A 15,808-nucleotide genomic window follows, 5' to 3' on the forward strand; every position below is an offset into this window, starting at 1 on the left:
GGTAGGTGGAGTTTTGGGGTTGTTGTGTTGAGGGTTTGTCAGGTGGAGTCTTGGGTTGTTTTGTAGGTGGAGTCTTGGGTTGTTGTATTGAGGGTTTGGTAGGTGGAGTCTTGGGTTGTTGTGTTGAGGGTTTGGTAGGTGGAGTCTTGTGTTGTTGTGTCGAGGGTTTGGTAGGTGGAGTCTTTGGTTTTTGTGTTGAGGGTTTGGTAGGTGGAGTCTTGGGTTGTTTTGTAGGTAGAGTCTTGGGTTGTTGTATTATGGATTTGGTAGGTGGAGTCTTGGGTTGTTGTGTTGAGGGTTTAGTAGGGGGAGTCTTGGGTTGTTGTATTGAGGGTTTGGTAGGTGGAGTCTTGGGCTGTTGTATTGAGGGTTTGGCAGGTCGACTCTTGGGTTGTTGTGTTGAGGGTTTGGTAGGTGGAGTCTTTGGTTGTTGTGTTGAGGGTTTGGTAGGTGGAGTCTTGGGTTGTTGTGTTGAGGGTTTGGGAGGTGGAGTCTTGGGTTGTTGTATTGAGTGTTTGGTAGGTGGAGTCTTGGGTTGTTGTATTGAGATTTGGTAAGTGGAGTCTTGGGTTGTTGTGTTGAGGGTTTGGTAGGGGGAGTCTTGGGTTGTTGTGTTGAGGGTTTGGTAGGTGGAGTCTTGGGTTGCTGTGTTGAGGGTTTGGTAGGTGGAGTCTTGGGTTGTTGTGTTGAGGGTTTGGTAGGTGGAGTCTTGGGTTGCTCTGTTGAGGGTTTGGTAGGTGGAGTCTTGGGTTGTTGTGTTGAGGGTTTGGTAGGTGGAGTCTTGGGTTGCTATGTTGAGGGTTTGGTAGGTGGAGTCTTGGGTTGTTGTGTTGAGGGTTTGGTAGGTGGAGTCTTGGGTTGCTATGTTGAGGGTTTGGTAGGAGTCTTGGGTTGTTGTGTCTGGATTGGTGACTGGCCCTGTGGAACACAACATATAAATCATGTGTGTGTGTACGTGCAGTGGTGTCGTAGTGTAGTAGAGGTGTAGTGGTGTAGTAGTGTAGTGCTGTAGTAGTGTTGTAGTGTAGTAGTGTAGTGGTGTAGTAGTCTAGTAGTTTAGTGGTGTAGTGGTGTAGTGGTGTAGTAGAGGTGTAGCTGTGTAGTAGTGTAGTGGTGTCGTAGTGTAGTGGTGTAGTAGTGTAGTAGTGTAGTGCTGTAGTAGTGTAGTAGTGTAGTAGTGTAGTAGTGTCGTTGTGTAGTGGTGTAGTAGTGTAGTGGTTTAGTGGTGTAGTAGTGGTGTAGTAGTGTCGTAGTGTAGTGGTGTAGTAGTGTAGTAGTAGTGTAGTGGTTTAGTGGTGTAGTAGTGTCGTAGTGTAGTAGTGTAGTCGTGTAGTGGTGTAGTAGTGTAGTAGTGTAGTGGTGTAGTAGTGGTGTAGTAGTGTAGTAGCGTAGTGGTGTAGTAGTGTAGTGGTGTAGTAGTGTAGTGTTGTAGTAGCGTAGTAGTGTAGTAGTGTAGTGGTGTAGTATTGTAGTAGTGTCGTAGTGTAGTGGTGTAGTAGTGTCGTAGTGTAGTGGTGTCGTAGTGTAGTGGTGTAGTAGTGTCGTTGTGTAGTGGTGTAGTAGTGTAGTAGTAGTGTAGTGGTTTAGTGGTGTAGTAGTGTCGTAGTGTAGTAGTGTAGTCGTGTAGTGGTGTAGTAGTGTAGTAGTGTAGTGGTGTAGTAGTGGTGTAGTAGTGTAGTAGCGTAGTGGTGTAGTAGTGTAGTGGTGTAGTAGTGTAGTGTTGTAGTAGCGTAGTAGTGTAGTAGTGTAGTGGTGTAGTATTGTAGTAGTGTCGTAGTGTAGTGGTGTAGTAGTGTCGTAGTGTAGTGGTGTCGTAGTGTAGTGGTGTAGTAGTGTAGTAGTGTCGTTGTGTAGTGGTGTAGTAGTGTAGTAGTAGTGTAGTGGTTTAGTGGTGTAGTAGTGTCGTAGTGTAGTAGTGGTGTAGTGGTGTAGTAGTGTAGTAGTGTAGTGGTGTAGTAGTGGTGTAGTAGTGTAGTAGCGTAGTGGTGTAGTAGTGTAGTAGTGTAGTATTAGTGTAGTGGTGTAGTGGTGTAGTAGTGTAGTAGTGGTGTAGTGGTGTAGTAGTGTAGTAGTGTAGTGGTGTAGTAGTGGTGTAGTAGTGTAGTAGCGTAGTAGTGTAGTGGTGTAGTAGTGTAGTAGTGTAGTAGTGTAGTGGTGTAGTAGTGTAGTGTTGTAGTAGCGTAGTAGTGTAGTAGTGTAGTGGTGTAGTATTGTAGTGGTGTAGTAGTGTAGTAGTGTAGTAGCGTAGTGGTGTAGTAGTGTAGTGGTGTAGTAGTGTAGTAGTAGTGTAGTGGTGTAGTAGTGGTGTAGTAGTGTAGTAGTAGTGTAGTGGTGTAGTAGTGTAGTGGTGTAGTAGCGTAGTGGTGTAGTAGTGTAGTGGTGTAGTAGTGTAGTAGTAGTGTAGTGGTGTAGTAGTGGTGTAGTAGTGTAGTAGTAGTGTAGTGGTGTAGTAGTGGTGTAGTAGTGGTGTAGTAGTGTAGTAGTAGTGTAGTGGTGTAGTAGTGTAGTGGTGTAGTAGTGGTGTAGTAGTGTTGTAGTAGTGGTGTAGTAGTGGTGTAGTAGTGGTGTAGTAGTGTAGTGGTGTAGTAGTGGTGTAGTAGTGGTGTAATAGTGTAGTGGTGTAGTAGTGTAGTGGTGTAGTAGTGTAGTGGTGTAGTAGTGTAGTAGTAGTGTAGTGGTGTAGTAGTGTAGTGGTGTAGTAGCGTAGTGGTGTAGTAGTGTAGTGGTGTAGTAGTGTAGTAGTAGTGTAGTGGTGTAGTAGTGTAGTGGTGTAGTAGCGTAGTGGTGTAGTAGTGTAGTAGTAGTGTAGTGGTGTAGTAGTGGTGTAGTAGTGTAGTAGTAGTGTAGTGGTGTAGTAGTGGTGTAGTAGTGGTGTAGTAGTGTAGTAGTAGTGTAGTGGTGTAGTAGTGTAGTGGTGTAGTAGTGGTGTAGTAGTGTTGTAGTAGTGGTGTAGTAGTGGTGTAGTAGTGGTGTAGTAGTGTAGTGGTGTAGTAGTGGTGTAGTAGTGGTGTAGTAGTGTAGTGGTGTAGTAGTGGTGTAGTAGTGGTGTAATAGTGTAGTGGTGTAGTAGTGGTGTAGTAGTGGTGTAATAGTGTAGTGGTGTAGTAGTGTAGTGGTGTAGTAGTGTAGTGGTGTAGTAGTGGTGTAATAGTGTAGTGGTGTAGTAGTGTAGTAGTGGTGTAGTAGTGGTGTAATAGTGTAGTGGTGTAGTAGTGTAGTGGTGTAGTAGTGTAGTGGTGTAGTAGTGGTGTAGTAGTGGTGTAGTGGTGTAGTAGTGTAGTGGTGTAGTAGTGTAGTGGTGTAGTAGTGGTGTAGTAGTGGTGTAATAGTGTAGTGGTGTAGTAGTGTAGTGGTGTAGTAGTGGTGTAGTAGTGTAGTGGTGTAGTAGTGGTGTAGTAGTGGTGTAGTGGTGTAGTAGTGTAGTGGTGTAGTAGTGTAGTGGTGTAGTAGTGGTGTAGTAGTGGTGTAATAGTGTAGTGGTGTAGTAGTGTAGTGGTGTAGTAGTGGTGTAGTAGTGGTGTAATAGTGTAGTGGTGTAGTAGTGTAGTGGTGTAGTAGTGGTGTAGTAGTGTAGTGGTGTAGTAGTGTAGTGGTGTAGTAGTGGTGTAGTAGTGTAGTGGTGTAGTACTTCTACACCTGCATTGCTTGCTGTTTGGGGTTTTAGGCTGGGATTCTGTACAGCACTTTGAGATATCAGCTGATGTACGAAGGGCTATATAAATACATTTGATTTGATTTGATTTGATTTAGTAGTGGTGTAGTAGTTTAGTAGTGTAGTTGTGCCTGGAGCATTGGGTATACCCAAAATGTCCCACCTGAATGACCTAAATTATACATCTTCCACAGTCAGGTAAACCCAAGCTGTACTGTGCTGGCCTGAATATTTTCTTCATGCTAACAGTTCTAGCAGGAGTATCCAGGCCAATCTGGGCTTGGCTTGGCATGGCTGAGTGTCAGCTTAGTTCTGCAGTGTGTAAACCACCATTGTGTTCTTGTGTTCTGAGTTCCTACAGTACCTCTCTTCCCACTACAGAGCCAAGCTGGACTGGGCTGGCCTGGTTAGTCTATCAACTGAAGCCTGGAACTGAACTGACAGTGAAAATGTGAAAATGATCAATCAGATCCAGCAGGGTGAAAAGGGGTTTAGTGACAGTACTGGTACTGCATAATATACTGTAGTCTAATAAACTGTACTAAGAAGTCAGTATACTCCACTACATTGATAAGTATCAGAAGTCAGTATACTCCACTACGTTGATAAGTATCAGTGGGGATTAAGAAGTCAGTATACTCCACTACGTTGATAAGTATCAGTGGGGATTAAGAAGTCAGTATACTCCACTACGTTGATATGTATCAATGGGGATTAAGAAGTCAGTATACTACACTACTTTGATATGTATCAGTGGGGATTAAGAAGTCAGTATACTACACTACTTTGATATGTATCAGTGGGGATTAAGAAGTCAGTATACTCCACTACGTTGATAAGTATCAGTGGGTATTAAGAAGTCAGTATACTCCACTACGTTGATAAGTATCAGAAGTCAGTATACTCCACTACGTTGATAAGTATCAGAAGTCAGTATACTCCACTACGTTGATAAGTATCAGAAGTCAGTATACTCCACTACGTTGATAAGTATCAGTGGGTATTAAGAAGTCAGTATACTCCACCATAATTTGCAAATAAATTCATTAAAAATCCTACAATGTGATTTTCTGGATTTTTTTTCTCATTTTGTCTGTCATAGTTGAAGTGTACCTATGATGAAAAGTACAGGCCTCTCTCATATTTTTTAAGTGGGAGAACTTGCACAATTGGTGGCTGACTAAATACTTTTTTGCCCCACTGTACGTACATACATACATACATACATACATACATACATACAGTACGTGCATTCATACAGTTCATACAGTTCACACACATACATTTATACACTGCTCAAAAAAATAAAGGGAACACTAAAATAACACGTCCTAGATCTGAATGAATGAAATATTCTTATTAAATACTTTTTTCTTTACATAGTTGAATGTGCTGACAACAAAATCACACAAAAATTATCAATGGAAATCAAATGTATCAACCCATGGATTTGGAGTCACACTCAAAATTAAAGTGGAAAACCACACTACAGGCTGATCCAACTTTGATGTAATGTCCTTAAAACAAGTCAAAATGAGGCTCAGTAGTGTGTGTGGCCTCCACGTGCCTGTATGACCTCCCTACAACGCCTGGGCATGCTCCTAATGAGGTGGCGGATGGTCATCTCGGTACCTAATGGCAGTCAGGCTACCTCTGGCGAGCACATGGAGGGCTGTGCGGCCCCCCAAAGAAATGCCACCCCACACCATGACTGACCCACCGCCAAACCGGTCATGCTGGAGGATGTTGCAGGCAGCAGAACATTCTCCACGGCGTCTCCAGACTCTGTCACGTCTGTCACGTGCTCATCTGTGAAGAGCACAGGGCGCCAGTGGCGAATTTGCCAAGCTTGGTGTTCTCTGGCAAATGCCAAACGTCCTGCACGGTGTTGGGCTGTAAGCACAACCCCCACCTGTGGACGTCGGGCCCTCATACCACCCTCATGGAGTCTGATTCTGACCGTTTGAGCAGACACATGCACATTCGTGGCCTGCTGGAGGTCATTTTGCAGGGCTCTGGCAGTGCTCCTCCTACCCCTCCTTGCACAAAGGCGGAGGTAGCGGTCTTGCTGCTGGGTTGTTGCCCTCCTACGGCCTCCTCCACGTCTCCTGAGTTACTGGCCTGTCTCCTGGTAGCGCCTCCATGCTCTGGACACTATGCTGACAGACACAGCAAACCTTCTTGCCACAGCTCGCATTGATGTGCCATCCTGGATGAGCTGCACTACCTGAGCCACTTGTGTGGGTTGTAGACTCCATCTCATGCTACCACTAGAGTGAAAGCACCGCCAGCATTCAAAAGTGACCAAAACATCAGCCAGGAAGCATAGGAACTGAGAAGTGGTCTGTGGTCACCACCTGCAGAACCACTCCTTTATTGGGGGTGTCTTGCTAATTGCCTGTAATTTCCAACCGGTTGTCTATTCCATTTGCACAACAGCATGTGAAATGTATTGTGAATCAGTGTTGCTTCCTAAGTGGACAGTTTGATTTCACAGAAGTGTGATTGACTTGGAGTTACATTGTGTTGTTTAAGTGTTCCCTTTATTTTTTTGAGCAGTGTATATTCATGTGAGGGTTACTCACTTGATGATGTCCTGTCTCTCCTCCATTTGTAGATCAGTAGCAGGATGAGTCCCACCACCAACACAGTCAGACTCACACACACCATGATGACCACTGGGGTAACTGATAGGAACACAGACAGACAGATAGACAGATAGATTTAAATATAGACAGACAGACATATTGTTAAATAGTGATCAGAGTAACTATATGAACCTCAAGAGTTACATGACTTCCTGTTGGCCTCTATATCATCAGCATGACCATTAGTAGAAAACAAACCTCTCACTCTGTCCAGCACTCTCACTCTGTCCAAGGTAGGAGAATCTAGAGATGGAGGGGAGGGGGGCAGAGAGACAGAGAAAGAGAGAGAGAGAGACAGACAGAGAGAGAGACAGAGAGAGAGACAGAGAGAGAGAGACAGAGAGAGAGAGAGAGATGTGTCCAATGCATGACCAGATATAGTTGATTCTGTCTATATTATCTGATAGCCTGATAACATTATATAGCAGCATATTATAGTTGTCTGAAGGTGATAGAATGATGGAAGGGACAGGTGCATCATACCTGTTCTCTGTGAAGGACCAACACTGATGTCTCCAGATGCCATAAATGTAGTAGAGAGGTTTGGGAGGGTTGTGGAGAGGTTAGAGGATGTTTTGGAGAGGTTTGGTAAGGTTGTGGAGACATGGGGTCTGGAGGTGAGTGTTGAGGTTTCAGGAGAAGCTGTATGTGAAAAGGAAGTATGGGTTAAAACAAGTACAGTAACCATGTTGATTTAATGTCTGTTGAAATAACTCAGAAAGCCTCTAACAAACAAACAATGTTCAAGACAACTGTGATGGAGTTTTAACTTACCATCTGTAACTGCGAGATTCACCTCTTGGTATGTGTCTAGGCCATATCTCTCCACTCCACACCAGTAGGTACCAGAGTCTGACTTCATCAGGTTCTTGATGGTCACATAGAAGACTCCATCTCCCTTGTCTTCTATACTGTATCTACCTTGAGATACAGTCTTGCTCCTCTTAGTTTCAACCAGAATGTCTCTACCAGAACATGTCCCCTTGCAGAAGTATTTGTTGTTGGTTCCTGCCCAAAAGAACGAGCAGCCGAACATGACATGTCCTCCCACCACTTCCTTAGTGCCAGCTGACACCACAACACACAGAGCTGTCAAACAGAAACACACAGTACAGTCACAACTGATGACCTGTGAGATAAACTTTAACCCTGCTCAAATCTAACTTTAACCCTGCTCAAATCTAACTTTAACCCTGGATAAATCTAACTTTAACCCTGCTCAAATCTAACAATTAACCCTGCTCAAATCTAACTTTAACCCTGCTCAAGTCTAACTTCAACCCTGCTCAAATCTAACTTTAACCCTGCTCAAATCTAACTTGAACCCTGCTCAAATCTAACTTGAACCCTGCTCAAATCTAACTTTAACCCTGCTCAAATCTAACATTAACCCTGCTCAAATCTTACTTTAACCCTGCAGAAATCCTACTTTAACCCTGGATAAATCTAACTTTAACCCTGGATAAATCCTACTTTAACCCTGGATAAATCCTACTTTAACCCTGGAAAAATCTTATTTTAACCCTGGATAAATCTTATTTTAACCCTGGATAAATCTTACTTTAACCCTGGATAAATCTTACTTTAACCCTGGATAAATCTTACTTTAACCCTGGATAAATCTAACTTGAACCCTGGATAAATCTTATTTTAACCCTGGATAAATCTTATTTTAACCCTGGATAAATCTTACTTTAACCCTGGATGAATCTTATTTTAACCCTGGATAAATCTTATTTTAACCCTGGATAAATCTTACTTTAACCCTGGATAAATCTTACTTTAACCCTGGATAAATCTAACTTTAACCCTGGATAAATCTTACTTTAACCCTGGATAAATCTTACTTTAACCCTGGATAAATCCTACTTTAACCCTGGATAAATCCTACTTTAACCCTGGATAAATCTTACTTTAACCCTGGATAAATCTTATTTTAACCCTGGATAAATCTTATTTTAACCCTGGATAAATCTAACTTTAACCCTGGATAAATCTTACTTTAACCCTGGATAAATCTAACTTTAACCCTGGATAAATCTAACTTTAACCCTGGATAAATCTTACTTTAACCCTGGATAAATCTTACTTTAACCCTGGATAAATCTTACTTTAACCCTGGATAAATCCTACTTTAACCCTGGATAAATCCTACTTTAACCCTGGATAAATCTTACTTTAACCCTGGATAAATCTTATTTTAACCCTGGATAAATCTTATTTTAACCCTGGATAAATCTAACTTTAATCCTGGATAAATCTAACTTTAACCCTGGATAAATCTTACTTTAACCCTGGATAAATCTTATTTTAACCCTGGATAAATCTTATTTTAACCCTGGATAAATCTTACTTTAACCCTGGATAAATCTTATTTTAACCCTGGATAAATCTAACTTTAACCCTGGATAAATCTAACTTTAACCCTGGATAAATCTAACTTTAACCCTGGATAAATCTAACTTTAACCCTGGATAAATCCTACTTTAACCCTGGATAAATCTTATTTTAACCCTGGATAAATCTAACTTTAACCCTGGATAAATCCTACTTTAACCCTGGATAAATCTTATTTTAACCCTGGATAAATCTTATTTTAACCCTGGATAAATCTTATTTTAACCCTGGATAAATCTTACTTTAACCCTGGATAAATCTAACTTTAACCCTGGATAAATCCTACTTTAACCCTGGATAAATCTTATTTTAACCCTGGATAAATCTAACTTTAACCCTGGATAAATCTAACTTTAACCCTGGATAAATCCTACTTTAACCCTGGATAAATCTTATTTTAACCCTGGATAAATCTTATTTTAACCCTGGATAAAACTTATTTTAACCCTGGATAAATCTAACTTTAACCCTGGATAAATCCTACTTTAACCCTGGATAAATCTTATTTTAACCCTGGATAAACACAGGTAAAAGACCAACATGTCAAATCATAGTCTATATGTCACATGCACCGAATACAGCAGGTGTAGAACTTACAGTGAAATGCTGAATACAACAGGTGTAGTAGACCTTACAGTGAGATGCTGAATACAACAGGTGTAGAACTTACAGTGAAATGCTGAATACAACAGGTGTAGAATTTACAGTGAAATGCTGAATACAACAGGTGTAGTAGACCTTACAGTGAAATGCTGAATACAACAGGTGTAGTAGACCTTACAGTGAAATGCTGAATACAACAGGTGTATTAGACCTTACAGTGAAATGCTGAATACAACAGGTGTAGTAGACCTTACAGTGAAATGCTGAATACAACAGGTGTAGAACTTACAGTGAAATGCTGAATACAACAGGTGTAGAACTTACAGTGAAATGCTGAATACAACAGGTGTAGTAGACCTTACAGTGAAATGCTGAATACAACAGGTGTAGAACTTACAGTGAAATGCTGAATACAACAGGTGTAGTAGACCTTACAGTGAAATGCTGAATACAACAGGTGTAGTAGACCTTACAGTGAAATGCTGAATACAACAGGTGTAGTAGACCTTACAGTGAAATGCTGAATACAACAGGTGTAGTAGACCTTACTGTGAAATGCTGAATACAACAGGTGTAGTAGACCTTACAGTGAAATGCTGAATACAACAGCTGTAGTAGACCTTACTGTGAAATGCTGAATACAACAGGTGTAGTAGACCTTACAGTGAAATGCTTACTTACAGGCTCTAACCAATAGTGAAAAATAACAGTAGCGAGGCTACATACAGTAGGGAGGCTACATACAGTAGAGAGGCTACATACAGTAGGGAGGCTACATACAGTAGGGATGCTATATACAGTAGGGAGGCTACATACAGTAGGGAGGCTACATACAGTAGGGAGGCTATATACAGTAGGGAGGCTACATACAGTAGGGAGGCTACATACAGTAGGGAGGCTACATACAGTAGGGAGGCTATATACAGTAGGGATGCTATATACAGTAGGGAGGCTATATACAGTAGGGAGGCTATATACAGTAGGGAGGCTATATACAGTAGGGAGGCTACATACAGTAGGGAGGCTATATACAGTAGGGAGGCTACATACAGTAGGGAGGCTATATACAGTAGGGAGGCTACATACAGTAGGGAGGCTACATACAGTAGGGAGGCTATATACAGTAGGGAGGCTATATACAGTAGGGAGGCTATATACAGTAGGGAGGCTACATACAGTAGGGAGGCTATATACAGTAGGGAGGCTACATACAGTAGGGAGGCTATATACAGTAGGGAGGCTACATACAGTAGGGAGGCTATATACAGTAGGGAGGCTATATACAGTAGGGAGGCTATATACAGTAGGGAGGCTATATACAGTAGGGAGGCTACATACAGTAGGGAGGCTATATACAGTAGCGAGGCTACATACAGACACCGGTTAGTCGGGCTGATTGAGGTAGTATGTACATGTAGATATGGTTAAAGTGACTATACATATATGATGAACAGGAAGTAGCAGTAGTGTCAAACATTCTAAGTTCAGTTCATTATCATGAGGTACATGTGAAAAACAAACGATCTGGCTCCTTATAGACAAATACATATCTTATTCCTTCTGTACTATATCATACAGACAGACAGACAGACAGACAGACAGACAGACAGACAGACAGACAGAACTCACCTGAGAGGAGACAGCAGGAGACAACATGGAGTATCTTCATTCTGGACAGTTACTCCTCAGTTACTATACTGTTAAAGTTACTTTACTACCACAGTTACTACACTGTTAAAGTTACTTTACTACCACAGTTACTATACTGTTAAAGTTATTTTACTATCATAGTAACTATACTGTTAAAGTTACTTTACTATCACAGTAACTATACTGTTACAGTTACTTTACTATACTACCTGCTAGCCCAGTTCCACAACAGAGTCTCTGTCAGCTACACACTTGACAGCAGGGTGTTTCTGAAACGCTCTGTCTTCCTTAATTGAAAGCTCCTCCCTCATCTGACACCCCACCCCTCTCCTCTGTCTCTCTCTTTCTCTTTATCTCTCTCTCTGTCTTTTTGTCTCTCTCTGTCTTTAAATTCAATTAAATTTATTGGCTTGGCCTCTTTCATCTTTTTAAGTGAGAGAACTTGCTCAATTGGTGTCTGACTAAATACTTTTTTGCCCATGGTATATACAGTGTTGTAACAATGTACAAATGGTTAAAGTACACAAGGGAAAATAAATAAGCATAAATATGGGTTGTATTTACAATGGTGTTTTTTCTTCACTGGTTGCCCTTTTCCTGTGGCAACAGGTCACAAATATTGCTGCTGTGATGGCACACTGTGGAATTTCACCCAGTAGATATGGGAGTTTATCAAAATTGGATTTGTTTTCGAATTCTTTGTGGATCTGTGTAATCTGAGGGAAATATGTATCTCTAATATGGTCATACGTTGGACAGGAGGTTAGGAAGTGCAGCTCAGTTTCCACCTCATTTTGTGGGCAGTGTGCACATATCCTGTCTTCTCTTGAGAGCCAGGTCTGTCTATGGCGGCCTTTCTCAATAGCAAGGCTATGCTCACTAAGTCTGTACATAGTCAAAGCTTTCCTTAAGTTTGGGTCAATCACAGTGGTCAGGTATTCTGCCACTGTGTACTCTCTGTTTAGGGCCAAATAGCATTCTAGTTTGCTCTGTTTTTTTGTTAATTCTTTCCAATGTGTCAAGTAATTATATTTTTGTTTTCTCATGATTTGGTTGGGTTTAATTGTGCTGCTGTCCTGGGGCTCTGTAGGGTGTGTTTGTGTTTGTGAACAGAGCCCCAGGACCAGCTTGCTTAGGGGACTCTTCTCCAGGTTCATCTCTCTGTAGGTGATGGCTTTGTTATGGAAGGTTTGGGAATCGCTTCCTTTTAGGTGGTTGTAGAATTTAACCGCTCTTTTCTGGATTTTGATAATTAGCGGGTATCGGCCTAATTCTGCTCTGCATGCATTATTTGGTGTTCTACGTTGTACACGGAGGATATTTTTGCAGAATTCTGCATGCAGAGTCTCAATTTGGTGTTTGTCCCATTTTGTGAAGTCTTGGTTGGTGAGCGGATCCCAGACCTCACAACCATAAAGGGCAATGGGCTCTATGACTGATTCAAGTATTTTTAGCCAGATCCTAATTGGTATGTTGAAATTTATGTTCCTTTTGATGGTATAGAATGCCCTTCTTGCCTTGTCTCTCAGATCGTTCACAGCTTTGTGGAAGTTACCTGTGGCGCTGATGTTTAGGCCAAGGTATGTATAGTTTTTTGTGTGCTCTAGGGCAACAGTGTCTAGATGGAATTTGTATTCCTGGCGACTGGACCCTCTCTCTCCCTCTCTCTCTCACATTCTTTGCTGCAGAATGAAACTGGTTCAAACCGGCCGGAGGTTAGACTTCTAAACCACCAGAGATCTCAGCTATCTGTGGTGACTAAGTGTTGAAACTGTCAACTTCTCTGTTCTGAAGTTACCATGTTTGTTTCAGCAGAGGAGGAACACAATGTTGAGATGATGACAATATAGTTAAAGTATACATCAATATATTTTATAACTTTTTTCTGACATTTAATTGATCCAAATACAGTCTTTGTAAGTTATAAACTCAACAGATGAGTTTCTGAACAGAAGAAACATCCCTCCTCTACAACCCAACTCCCCCTTAATGAATGACGTCATCACATAACAGACAAGCTACTGAGATCTCAGTAAACCAACAGAACGACCTCCACATCGCCCCCTACAGAATGTTATCAGTACTGATGAATAAATCTACTATAATCTCCACCACCAGTCGTCTCTCTATTGATTCTGGGGGACGAGGTTACAGTCTAATAAACTACATGTTTCAACTCGGTCAATTCAGGAAGTGAAGTGACATTCCATTCATGGATTGAAAAGTCCACATGGAAAATGATGGTCATCAAGGATAAATTGAATTGCGATTCATTGTCTGTATTAAAATGGAATTGAGTTAAATTGTACCCCAGCTCTGGTAACAAGAACACTGTCACAACCAGACGATCAGACGACCTCTTCTCAGACCATAGAATTACATATAGGAGCGGAAGGTAGCCTAGTGGTTAGAGCATTGGACTAGTAATCGAAAGGTTGCAAGTTCAAATCCCAGAGCTGACAAGGTACAAATATGTCATTCTACCCTGTTATGTATTTCACAATGATAAATACTCTAACATGAAGAAATTATTATTTCTAAATATCTGACTACGTTTCCCATTTGAGCCTTATGTACCATTTCCAATCATGTTTTTTGTTTATCATAGCAACAGTGCATGACTTCCTGTTGGCCATCACTACATCATGGCCATCGTTACATCACTAGACATTAAACTTAACAGCACTCTCACTCTGTGTTAGATGAATTCTAACAATTCCTATATGTTTTATAGCCAAAATCAAATTCGCACTCTCTCTAGTTCATTAATGAGTTGTAAATTCATGAATTATGCATGAAGTAGATCGAGACCAGTCTTAAAAGCCAGGTAACAGTGTTTATTGCAAGAGAGTACTGAAGCAAAATACAAAGAACCTTACATTTTAAAGAGACAACATAAAATGACATCATCAGTTTCCCACACCCTCTCCGATCCACACAATTAGCGCAGTGTTTTCAGGTCTGGAGATGTCTTCTACTCCCCTCATAAACCAAACATTCCAATCTGTCTAAAAGATATCTTCTCCTCCACTAATGGAATATCAAGGACCATTCTTATCTGTCAGAAAATATATATCATCCCTCTCCCTTAAACTTCCCGCAAGGTACAGACAATTCATTCGTTTTACTTACATTTTCAGTAACAACTTAACCAAGAACCCATACATTTCATACCATAACATAATAGTATTAGAATAAATGGTTATAATTGAAATGTATACATTATTAATCATTTCAACTATAATTTCCTCCAACACTCTGTCTTGCAGGAGAGTCCAAGGATGGAGAATCTACAGAGGAGGGGGGGAATGGGAGAGAGAGGCAACACTAGACACTATGGAACACAAAGCTTTTACTATCTCATCCTGGAATATACAAGGTGTATATTCCACCACACTACCAGGTGTGAATCAGGGAAGAGACTCAGGGGGTAATTTGGTATAGAGCAGACCTAACCCACTCTATTAAATTACCGTAATTGCTGGACTATAAGCCGCTACTTTTTTCCCAAACTTTGAACCTGGCGGTTTATACAATGACGAGGCTAGATTCCTGCCGCCAAAAAACTGAGCACCGTCACATAATGTGACGTAAATCGAGCGCGCTCAAACTTCCCATCATTCTGATTACGGTAGTCATTTTGTCACCCTCATCATGGCAAAGACACGGCGAAATGCATATGATGCAGCTTTCAAGTTGAAGGCGCTCGATCTGGCTGTTGGAAAAGGAAATAGAGCTGCTGCACGGGAGCTTGGCCTTAATGAGTCGATGATAAGACGTTGGAAACAGCAGCGTGAGGAACTGACTCAGTGCAAAAAGACAACAAACCTTTCAGAGGGAAGAAAAGCAGATGGCCCAAAGTATTTGCAGCCACTCGACATCAGTGTAAATTGTTCAGTGGGAGGCTTGGATGACAAGTGGGGAGAAATCCTTCACTAAAACGGGCCGCATGCGAAGAGCAACTTATGGTCAAGTCTGCCAGTGGGTCCTGACAGCGTGGAGCATTGTCAAAAAATCCACTATCATCAACGTGTTTGGAAAGGCTGGACTGCTGCGTGTTGAAGGGGGCAGCATGAGCTCAGCGGGGTATTTGCCTCCGGATGAAAGTGACGAGAGCGACAATGAAAACGATCCAACATCGGATGAAGCAATTCGGAGGCTATTCAACTCCGACACCGAAGGAGATGACTTCAGTGGTTTCAGTGCACAGGAGGAGGAAGATCGTGACCAAGTTCATTTGTTTCAATGTACCGGTAGGCACCTGCGGCTTATTTATGTACAAAATACATATTTTTTAATAATTCAGTGGGTGTGGCTTATATTCCGGTGCGCTTAATAGTCCAGCAATTACGGTAGTCTAATTACGGTAGTCTAATTACGGTAGTCAACACCGGAACATTTTACATCTGGCTAGAAATGAACAAGAAAATGATCTCAACAGAGACACGTCCTCATGTGTGCTATCTATATCTCCCCACTAGAATCCCCATACTCTAACGATGACAGCTTCTCCATCCTAGAGGGAGAGATGAACCATTTCCAGGGCCAGGGACATGTACTCTACTAGTCTGTGGGGACCTAAATCCCAGAACTGGACAAGAACCTGACACTGTCAGCACACTGAGGTACAAACAGCTACCTGGAGATGACAGTATTCCCTCCCAAATATGCCCCCCTAGACACAACTATGACAAAAATGGGCCACAACTACTGCAGCTCTGTCGCATGCTGGGTATGTACATAGTCAATGGTAGGCTTTGATGGGACTCCTATGGTAGGTTCACCTACAGCTCATCCCTTGGCTGTAGTACTGTAGACTACTGTATCACTGACCTCAAGCCAGAGTCTCTCAGAGCGT

Source organism: Oncorhynchus clarkii, unplaced genomic scaffold, assembly GCF_045791955.1.
Source record: "Oncorhynchus clarkii lewisi isolate Uvic-CL-2024 unplaced genomic scaffold, UVic_Ocla_1.0 unplaced_contig_11936_pilon_pilon, whole genome shotgun sequence".
Lineage (NCBI taxonomy): Eukaryota > Metazoa > Chordata > Actinopteri > Salmoniformes > Salmonidae > Oncorhynchus > Oncorhynchus clarkii.